We start from the raw sequence: 10,943 nt of genomic DNA, 5'->3' as shown, positions 1-10,943 counted from the left end.
GACTGAACACCCAGTGAACGTGACTGTTGGGGGGAGGGCGGTAATGGGGGGAGGATGGGGAGGGGAACACCAATATAGAAGGGGAGGGGGAGGGGGATATTGGCTCAGAGACCGGGAAAGGGAATAACAATCGAAATGTAAGTAAGAAATACTCAAGTTAATAAAGATAACAAAAAAAAAAAAGAAAAAAAGAAGAAATGAATTTCTTATACCTACAAAAATGAGTCTTAAATTGTATTATTTTTATAAAAAGTATATGTATATACATATATGTTTTGTGTACTCCTTAAAAAATAATAAATTCCGAATGATCCACACACAAAAAAAAAAAAAATCCCTATTATGCCACCAACAAAATTACTGTTACAGAGAACCCAGGACGGACAACCAGACTCAGGGTCTGCAGAATGTCAATTCACTCACCAACCACTTCAAACCGTGGCTGCATAAAAAACAACCAACCAACCAACCAAAAAAAGAAAAAAAAAAGAAAGGAAGGAAGGAAGGAAGGAAGGAAGGAAGGAAGGGAGGGAGGGAGGGAACGGAAGGGGAAAAGGGGTGAGGCTGACAGTAGATAAGGATGAACAGTATGATGGAGACGCTGAACATTTTGCTTCCACCTGCTATGCCTGTCCCTGCTTACTCATCAGGGAACAGGCACAGAAGTCAGGATTTGCCTGAGCTTACAGCTGAGAGGACTGGAAACTGATCTGCTGTCATGCCAGGATTCTAGCCACATAAACACACAGCAAAGGAATCTCCCCCAAGTAACAGACTTAGTCATTGCACATTTAGACAGTCTATGAGCCTAGAGCAGGTCATGCGGGATCTGCACCAGACAAAGCAGCCAGGCAATATTTGGTTGCTAACAGGCAAGTATGGTGGCTTTCAGAAGACAAGTCACGAGACTTGTAGCCAAAAGAAGTCAAAGGATCACCAAAGCATGATTTGAGTCCAATAGTCCTCGGAGAGATGAGCATGGTTAAGGCAGGAGAGCCCTTCTGAGTGACTGTCCTGCTGTGGTAGCCCTAAAGGCAAAGGTATGCCCCAAAGCCCCTGAAAGCATGAGGAGAAACAAACAAAAACCTGTGGAATCACTTGTAGACTTCTTCTCCAGGAAATAGTTGTGCCTCCAGCTATGACAGTCATCACTACTTGGGCCTCATCCATCTCAGTGGTTCCTAGAACCTCAAATCCTTTCTAATATTTTTGTCTTCAACTAAAGGAATTTACCCACTAATAGAATAAACCTAGAAAAATTTAAAGTCACAGTTCTGATCAATCCAGTTCATGAAATCTGCAGAAGGCCTTCCTCCACACTCCTGTGGGGCAGATGCTCTTCAGTCCGACCATAACCGCTGAAAGCTCAGATCTCTGCCACTTCACGGTTTCCAGAGACGAGACAGGTTTGTATTTTCCAGTTCTCAAGATATCTCTCTGCAGATGAGTTCCTTCAGCTATGCCAGAGCATCACTCTTTAGTGCCTCTCGGACGAAGCACAAAAACCCGAAGTAGTGCTCAAAGTTGTGCATCATGAGCAGGACACCAGTCAGGAGCTCGCTGATCACCAGCAGATGGTGGATGTAGGCACGAGTGTGGTTCTTACAGCAAGTAACAGAAGCACCCTCTTACAAGTGGGTGAAAGTCTTCCTGGTACCTTTTCTCCTTCAGACTGATTTCAAATGATTATCTTCTCCTGCTTCCATTTTCTTTATTTGATCCAAGCATTTTATTTCTTCTTGGATTCTATTTTGTTGCAAAAATGTCTCCTCAGGATTCAGCTGGCAATGGAAGGTGAAAGTCAGGGCACAGCCCAGCTCGGTCACTTGATATGGGAAAATCTCTCAAACAAGTTTACTCCTCTTTCAATACACTAAAGCACCTCATCTGGCCGGCTGACACTGCAGATGAGCCTTGGTTTGTCCTCTGGCAGCTCCGCAGTGACTGATGACAGCAAGTGCAGCCTGATTTCTGTGACTGCTGGATTCCATTGAAAGTCGTCCAGAAGGAAGCCCCCCACAGGCCTCTTGGCTGTCTCTCATGCCGACCTCAACCTCTCTTCCTTCACATCTCTGCCTTCAATCACTCCAATGATCCTACTTTTCTGAAGGACCTCAGACTCTTCCTGTAGTCGCAAACAGCTGTCCAGGAGCAGAAACGACTGGTCCACAGACTTCCTGGCCCTTTTTATGGAAGTTGCTTCTGCACAAGATGCCTCCCCATCCGAGAGGCACTGGAACCAATCAGGCTGCACGGCCTCCTGGATTGCCATGGACTTGGAAACCGTCAGTTCCATTCAATCTCCAAAATCCTACACAGACACAGACTTAATAGTTATGTAACCAGCTGGGCCGGGGCTGACTGGCTCACGCAGGAAACAGTAGAAGAGCGATTCTGGCATGCTTATAAAGCTTCCAATTCCTTTCTTATGTTCTGCCAAGACTTCATGATGCTCTGCTCTGTATGATTAGCTTCAGCACTCACAGGGATGACAGGGTAAGGTGGGACTCCACGAATAGTATGCGGTGTCTGATGTGTCGGGTGTGGGGCAGAGCCAGCCCTAGTGTAGAGCAGACAGCATGACGCAGGAGGAGTTGAGAGTTCTACATCTTCATCTGAAGGAAGCCAGGAACAGACTGAGCACCCTAAGGCAGCTAGGAGGGTGCAGTCCCCTGCTTTACCCAGGTTTTGAAGTTTTCTTAGAGGACAGCCATTACCGACTTTGATGAGACTCAGCTTCATCATTAGGGATTCATCTGGGTTAGGTTCACAGGTTTTAGTAGTCCATTAGCATCAAGGGAGGAACATGGCAGCATCCAGGCAGGCATGGTATAGGCAGAGCTCTGAGTTTACAGCTTCATCTGAAGGATGCTAGCAGAATATTCTCAACATGGCTTTTCAAAAGGCCTTTAATGTTCATTTGTCTTACCTCATATTCCCTCATTTTCCTTGCCTTCCCCATTTAATCATCTACTCTTGTTTTCCCTTTATGTCTTTATAGCACTGTACTCTATTTCCCTCTTCCCTGAAAGAACTGCTCCTCCCCTTGGTCCCTTACTAGTTATTTAGTCTCTGTGATTATTTGGATTGAAACACATATCTAAAGCTTAACAAATATTCACATATAAGAGAAAACATACAATATTTATATTTTTGAGTCTAGATTACCTCATTCAGGATGACTGTTTCCAGCTACATCTATTTCCTTACAAATTTCATAATTTAATTTTTCTTAGCAGTTCAATATTAAATGGACCACAATTTCATTATTCATTTATCAGCTGGTGTGCAGCTAGGCTTGTTTTTGTTTTCTTCTGGCCATTATGGATGGAGCACCAGTGAATGTGGATGATCAAGTGTCTTCATAATAAGAGTCCTCTAGGTGTATGTTAATGTGATGGTTTGCATATGCTTGGCCCAGGGAGTGGCACTATTAAAGGTATGGCCTTGTTGGAGGAAGTGTGTCACTGTGGGGGTGGGCTTGGAGACCCTCCTCCTAGCTGCCTTAGGGTGCTCAGTCTGTTCCTGGCTTCCTTCAGATGAAGATGTAGAACTCTCAACTCCTCCTGCATCATGCCTGCCTGGATGCTGCCATGTTCCCGCCTTGATAATAATGGACTGAACCTCTGAACCTGTAAGCCAGCCCCAACTAAATGCTGTCCTTTATAAAACTTGCATTGGTCATGGTGTCTGTTCACAGCAAGAAGACCCTAACTAAGACAGAAGTTGGTACCAGGGACTGAGGTATTGCTGTAATAGGCCTGACCATGCTTTTATTTGGAAGAATGTGGATTTGGGGACTTTAGATTTGGAAAGCAGTGGAATGCTTTAAATGGGGCTTAATGGGCTATCTTAATAGGAATGTGGAAGTCTTTGTTACTGAGAATGATTTGAATTGTGCTGGCCTGGCCCAAGAGGTTTCAGAGAAGAATTTTAGTACGTGCTGTAAAGACTGCTTTTGTGGTATTTTGGTGAAGAATGTGACTGCTTTTTGCCCTTGTCTGAAGAGTCTGCCTGAGGCTAAGGTGAAAAAACTCAGATTAATTGCCTTGACAAGGGAAGTGTTGTAAGATCCCATAGTGGCCTTACCTCAGGAGCAAAACTCACAGCACAGACTGACAACGTGACCGCTGCAATAGCATAGAGGTATAAGGTTTTTAATCCACATATGTGGGGTTGCTCATCCACGTAGGGAGAGGCAACCCGGAAAAACCCAAAAAGCACACAACTTTCATTCGTTACAGAGGGCAGACTTCAGCAACAGGGTTAGCTGGCCCATTCTCACAGGACAAAGGATCTTGTCGGGTATTGGCTGACCTGCTCAAGGGGCTGTTCTTGGCTCAGTTGGTTACTTTCCTTATTCAGCCCTATACCTGGCCTTGGAGAATCCCTGGGAAAGGGCTAAGTTGGCACGTCTCTTGGGGGTGGGAGGGTGAACTGGGTGGTCAGGCAGGGTCAGGATGACATCTTGCAGTTGTTCTCGGAATTTACTACAGGAAGAGGTAGGGGGTCTTTCTGAGAACAGTTGTTTTTGTTTTATCTTAATTAGTTTAGTCAGAATCTTGATCACCAAAACTTTATCAGATCACTGCACATCCTGACATCAGATGTGTCTCTCAGAAAGGTCACAAGTTTGTCATAGGCATCCTGACCACCAGATGTATTTCTCTTTTTTTTTCTTTTTTTTTTTTTTCGGAGCTGGGGACCGAACCCAGGGCCTTGCGTTTGCTAGGCAAGCGCTCTACCACTGAGCTAAATCCCCAACCCCCACCAGATGTATTTCTCAAAACTTTGATTTTATAACTTTGTTTTTCAAATCTATGAAACTTTGAAACTTTATTTCTTCAGAAGTCTCAGAAACATCCATCATAGATTTTATTCTCTGTTTAAGTCTCATGAAGAACATTTTAATGAAAAAAGGGAAGTTGAGAAAGGAAAATAGAAAATATGTGGTTCGAATATTAAAGGAACCCGGAAGTGAAATGGAGCTGAATCCTGTGTTCAAGAATATTCAATTGAATTAAGGAGGTAATGACCTTGGGACAAAAACCCATCCAGCTAAATTCAAGGTCAATCTGCAGAGCAAGATCCAGGACAGCCAAGCTTAGGCAGTGAAAGAGTTGGAAAAGAGGAAGCTAGTGATAATGTAATAGAACAAGGAGGTCATTTTTCAGCTCCTGCAAGCAGCCGAACTCAGCAGCTTCAGCCATGTGTCTCTGGCTTTATATTCAAGAGGAGAGACTCCTGGGACAATTGATGCTGGTTAACTGGAGCTAAGAAAGAGATCAGCATCACTGAGGTGAAATCTTCTGGGAGGTACTTTTTGAGAGCTGTGTTTCCAGAAATAGTCAAGGTTGTACCTCATGCTGCAGCTGTACTTGGTAATGTGTAAGAGTCACCCAAGTTGTACTGTTTTTGAAGGCATGAAGGGGTCATGAAGTTTAGCTGAGGCTGGTCACCTTGAGAGGCCATGGAAGGTCATTGGTGAAGGTGCACCCTCAGCTGCAATTGATGGCCCAGGACTGAAGGGGTCATGCAAAGGAGTTGAGGCTTGGCAGTATGAAGAGATCCTGTGAGATGCTACTAGTAAAGCCTAATTGCAGTGGAAGACCCCAGTGTATTGGAGATGCCAGTACTATGGGATGATCATCAAGAACAGCTGAGGCAGTGGAGTGGCTCAACCTGAGTGTTACACAGGGCAGAGCTGAAAAAGTGAAGCCAGCTCTTTGGAGGATCATATGTGGATCCCAGACACTGAAACAAGCTGTAACATTGAAGCTGCCTTGGAGACCCAAAGACGTTAAAGATACCAGAGCAACAGGCTATCTGCTGAGAAAAGCTGCTAACAGGGAGTAAAACCAGTTCAGGAGAAAGAAGTTTGTTGTATTCAACAAACATGGAAAAGGAGTTGAAGATCTGAAGACCCCTTTGACATCAGATATGGAGATGACAGAGTTTGGAGTTTGCCCAGCTGGCCGCCTGTCTTAATTCAGGGATTACAGTTAAGTGATTGGATGGATCTCAGAAGAGACTTTGGACTTTGAACATTTAACATTGTTGATACTGCTATATAAGACTATGGGGACATTGGAAGTTGAACTAAATATACTTTATTATGCTGAGTTTAGGTATGGCCTCCATAGACTCATGTGTTTAAACAAGCCTATGGAGGCCAGGGAGTGGGATTGGATGATTTGCATATGCTTGGCCCAGGGAGTGGCACTATTAGAAGGTGTGGCCTTGTTGGAGGAAGTGTGTCGCTGTGGTGGTGGGCTTGGAGAACCTCCTTCTAGCTGCCTGAGGATGCTCATTCTGTTCCTGGCTTCCTTCAGATGACACTGTAGAACTCTCAGCTCCTCCTTACACCATGCCTGCCTGGATGCTGCCATGCTCCCGCCTTGATGATAATGGACTGAACCTCTGAACCTGTAAGCCAGTCCCAATTAAATGCTGTCCTTTATAAAATTTGCATTGGTCATGGTGTCTGTTCACAGCAATAAGACCCTAACTAAGACAGTCAAAATGTGATATAGCTAGATGATAGGATTTTCTTTTACTGTAATTGCATTGAATTTCTTAATGGCTTTTTATAGAATGGCAAATGTTCCCAGTATTAATTCTGCCAATCCATAAGCACATGAGGTCTTTCCAATTTTTAGCATTCTCAATCTCTTTCTTCAGAGATTTAAAGTTTTTATTGTAGAATTCTTTTACCTCCTTGGTTACATTTATCTCACAATATTTTATTTTCTTTGAGGAGGTATTGTGAATAGAAATGTATCCACAGTCTCTTTCTCGGTGTGTTTTTTGCTGTTATGTAGAAAGGCAAGTCATTTTTTCTTTTATTTTTAATTATAAAATTTTTATTTATAATTTTTTCCATCTTTGTTAAATTCGGTATTTTTTATTTACGTTTCGATTGTTATTCCCTTTCCCGGTTTCCAGGCAAACATTCTCCCTAACCACACCCCTCTCCTTATATATGTGTGTTCCCCTCCCCATCCTCCCTCCATTATCGCCCTCCCCACAAGAATCACATTCACTGGGTGTCCAGCCTTGGCAGGACCAAGGGCTTTCCCTTCCACTGGTGCCCTTACTAAGCTATTCATTGCTACCCATTCAGTCAGAACCCAGGATCAGTCCATGTATAGTCTTTTGGTAGTGGCTTAGTCCCTGGAAGCTCTGGTTGCTTGGCATTGTAGTACATATGGGGTCTCCAGCCCCTTCAAGCTCTTCCAGTTCTTTCTCTGATTCCTTCAACGGGGGTTCTATTCTCAGTTCAGTGGTTTGCTGCTGGCATTCGCCTCTGTATTTGCTGTATTCTGCAAATGTAGATCTCAGGAGAGATCTACATCCGGCTCCTGTCTGCCTGCACTTCTTTGCTTCATCCATCTTATCGAGTTTGGTGACTATACATGTATGGGCGACAAGTGGGGCAGGCTCTGAATGGATGGTCCTTCAGTCTCTGTTCTAAACATTACCTCCCTATACCCTCCCAAGGGTGTTCTTGTTTACCTTTTAAAGAAGGAGTGAAGCCTTTGCATTTTAGTCATCCCTCTTGAGTTTCATATGTTCTGTGCATCCAGGGTAATTCAAGTATTTGGGCTAATAGCCACTTATCAATGAGTGCATACCGTGTGTGTTTTTCTGTGATTGGGTTACCTCACTCAGGATGATATTTTCCAGTTCCATCCATTTGCCTATGAATTTCATAAAGTCATTGTTTTTGATAGCTGAGTAGTACTCCATTGTGTAGATGTATCACATTTTCTGTATCCATTCCTCTGTTGAAGGGCATCTGGGTTCTTTCCAGATTCTGGCTATTATAAATAAGGATGCTATGAACATAGTGGAGCACGTGTCTTTGTTATATGTTGGGGCATCTTTTGGGTATATGCCCAAGAGAGGTATAGCTGGGTCCTCAGGAAGTGCAATCTCCAATTTTCTGAGGAACCTCCAGACTGATTTCCAGAATGGTTGTACCAGTCTGCAATCCCACCAACAATGGAGGAGTGTTCCTCTTTCTCCACACCCTCGCCAGCATTTGCTGTCACCTGACTTTTTGGTCTTAGCCACTCTGACTGGTGTGAGGTGGAATCTCAGGGTTGTTTTGATTTGCATTTCCTTTATGACTAAAGATGTTGAACATTTCTTTGGGCGCTTCTCAGCCATTCGGCATTCCTCAGCTGTGAATTCTTTGTTTAGCTCTGAACTCCATTTTTAAATAGGGTTATTTGTCTCCCTGCAGTCTAACTTTGTGAGTTTTTGTTTATTTTGGATATAAGCCCTCTATCAGTTGTAGGATTGGTAAAGATCTTTTCCCAATCTGTTGGTTGCCATTTTGTCCTAACCACAGTGTCCTTTGCCTTACAGAAGCTTTGCAGTTTTATGAGATCCCATTTGTCGATTCTTGATATTAGAGCGTAAGCCATTGGTGTTTTGTTCAGGAAATTTCCTCCAGTGCCCATGTGTTTGAGATGCTTCCCCACTTTTTCTTCTATTAGTTTGAGTGTATCTGGTTTGATTTGGAGGTCCTTGATCCACTTGGACTTACACTTTGTACAGGGTGATGAGAATGGATCGATCTGCATTCTTCTACATGCTGAATTTGAGTTGAAAGAGCACCATTTTCTGAAAATGCTCTTTTTTCCATTGGATGGTTTTGGCTCCTTTGTCAAAAATCAATTGACCATAGATAAGTGTGTGGGTTTATTTCTGGTTCATCACTTCTATTCCACTGGTCAATTTGCCTGTCTCTGTACCAATACCATGCAGTTTTTATCACTATTGCTCTGTAATACTGCTTGAGTTCAAGGCTAGTGATTCCCCCGCAAGTCCTTTTATTGTTGAGGATAGTTTTAGCTATCCTGGGTTTTTTGTTATTCCAGATGAATTTACACATTGTTCTGTCTAACTCTCTGAAGAATTGGATTGGAATTTTGATGGGGATTGCACCGAATCTGTAGATTGCTTTTGGTAAGATGGCCATTTTTACTGTATTAATCCTGCCAATCCTTGAGCATGGGAGATCTTTCCATCATCTGAGGTCTTCTTCAATTTCTTTCTTCAGAGGCTTGAAGTTCTTATCATACAGATCTTTAACTTGCTTGGTTAAAGTCACAGTGAGGTATTTTATATTATTTGTGAGTATATGAAGGGTGTCATTTCCCTAATTTTTTTCTTGGCTTGTTTCTCTTTTGTGTAGAGGAAGGCTACTGATTTATTTGAGTTAATTTTATACCCAGCCACTTTGCTTAAGTTGTTTATCAGCTTTAGTAGTTCTCTGGTGGAACTTTTGAGATCACTTAAATATACTATCATAGCATCTGCAAATAGTGATATTTTGACTTCTTCCTTTCTGATCTGTATCCCTTTGATCTCCTTTTGTTGTCTGATTGCTCTGGCTAGGACTTCGAGAACTATATTGAATAAGTAGGGAGAGAGTGGACAGCCTTGCTAGTCCCTCATTTTACTGGGATTGCTTCAAGTTTCTCTCCATTTAGTTTAATGTTAGCAACTGGTTTGCTCTATATGCTTTTACTATGTTTAGGGATGGGCTTGAATTCCTGTTCTTTCTAGGGCTTTTATCATGAAGGGGTGATGAGTTTTGTCAAGTGCTTTCTCAGCATCTAATGAAATGATCATGTGGTTTTTAATCTTTCAGTTTGTTTATATAGTAGAGTACATTGATGGTTTTCCGTATATTAAACCATCCCTGCGTACCTGGCATGAAGCCTACTTGATCACGATGGATGATTTTTTGATGTGTTCTTGTTTGGATTCGGTTTCAAGAATTTTATTGAGTATTTTTGCATCGATATTCATAAGGGAAATTGGTCTGACGTTCTTTTTCTTTGTTGGGTCTTTGTGTGGTTTAGGTATAAGAGTAATTGTGGCTTCATAGAAAGATTTTAGTAGTGCTCCGTCTGTTTCCATTTTGTGGAATAGTTTGGACAGTATTGGTATGAGGTCTTCTATGAAGGTCTGATAGAATTCTTCCTTGAACCCATCTGGACCTGGGCTCTTTTTGGTTGGGAGACCTTTAATGACTGCTTCTATTTCTTTAGGAGTTATGAGGTTGTTTACCTGGTTTATCTGTTCCTGATTTAACTTCGCTAACTGGTATCTGTCAAGGAAATTGTCCATTTCCTCCAGATTTTCAGGTTTTGTTGATTATAGGTTTTTGTAGTAGGATCTGATGATTTTTTGAATTTCCTTTGATTCTGTTGTTATGTCTCCCTTTTCATTTCTGATTTTGTTAATTTGGACACACTCTCTGTGTCCTCTGGTTAGTCTGGCTAAGGGTTTATCTACCTTGTAGATTTTCTCAAAGAACCAGCTTTTGGTTCTGTTGATTCTTTGTATAGTCCTTCTTGTTTGTACTTGGTTGATTTCAGCTCTGAGTTTGATTATTTGCTGCCTTCTACTCCTCTTGGGTGTATTCGCTTCTTTTTGTTCTAGAGCTTTTAGGCGTGCTCTCAAGCTGCTGATATATGCTCTCTCCTGTTTCTTTCTGCAGGCACTCAGAACTATGAGTTTTCCTCTTAGCACAGCTTTCATTGTGTCCCATAAGTTTGGATATGTTGTACCTTCATTTTCATTAAATTCTAAGAAGTCTTTAATTTCTTTCTTTATTTCTTCCTTGACCAAGTTGTCATTGAGTAGAGCATTGTTCAACTTCCACATATATGTTGACGTTCTTTCCTTATTGTTATTGAAGACGAGCTTTAGCCCGTTGTGGTCTGATAGTACACATGGGATTATTTCTATCTTTCTGTATCTATTGAGGCCTGTTTTTTGCCCGATTATATGTCAATTTTGGGGCATGTACCATGAGGTGGTGAGAAGAAGGTATATCCTTTTGTTTTAGGATAGAATGATCTATAAATATCTGTTTAGTCCATTTGGTTCATAACTTCTATTCGTCTGTTTATGTCTCTGCT

The 10,943-nt window shown here is 42.2% G+C and overlaps 1 pseudogene; it reads right to left on the bottom strand.

The window, feature by feature from the left end:
- Window positions 1–1,424: 1,424 nt before the first annotated feature.
- On the bottom strand, window positions 1,425–2,742 carry Qtrt2-ps1 (queuine tRNA-ribosyltransferase accessory subunit 2, pseudogene 1; annotated as a pseudogene).
- Between the last annotated feature and the right edge of the window lie 8,201 nt (window positions 2,743–10,943).

The sequence above is a fragment of the Rattus norvegicus genome, chromosome X (genome assembly GCF_021556685.1).
Source record: "Rattus norvegicus strain SHRSP/BbbUtx chromosome X, alternate assembly SHRSP_T2T, whole genome shotgun sequence".
Classification (NCBI taxonomy): Eukaryota; Metazoa; Chordata; class Mammalia; order Rodentia; family Muridae; genus Rattus; species Rattus norvegicus.
This window is presented reverse-complemented; position numbering and strand designations above follow the sequence as displayed.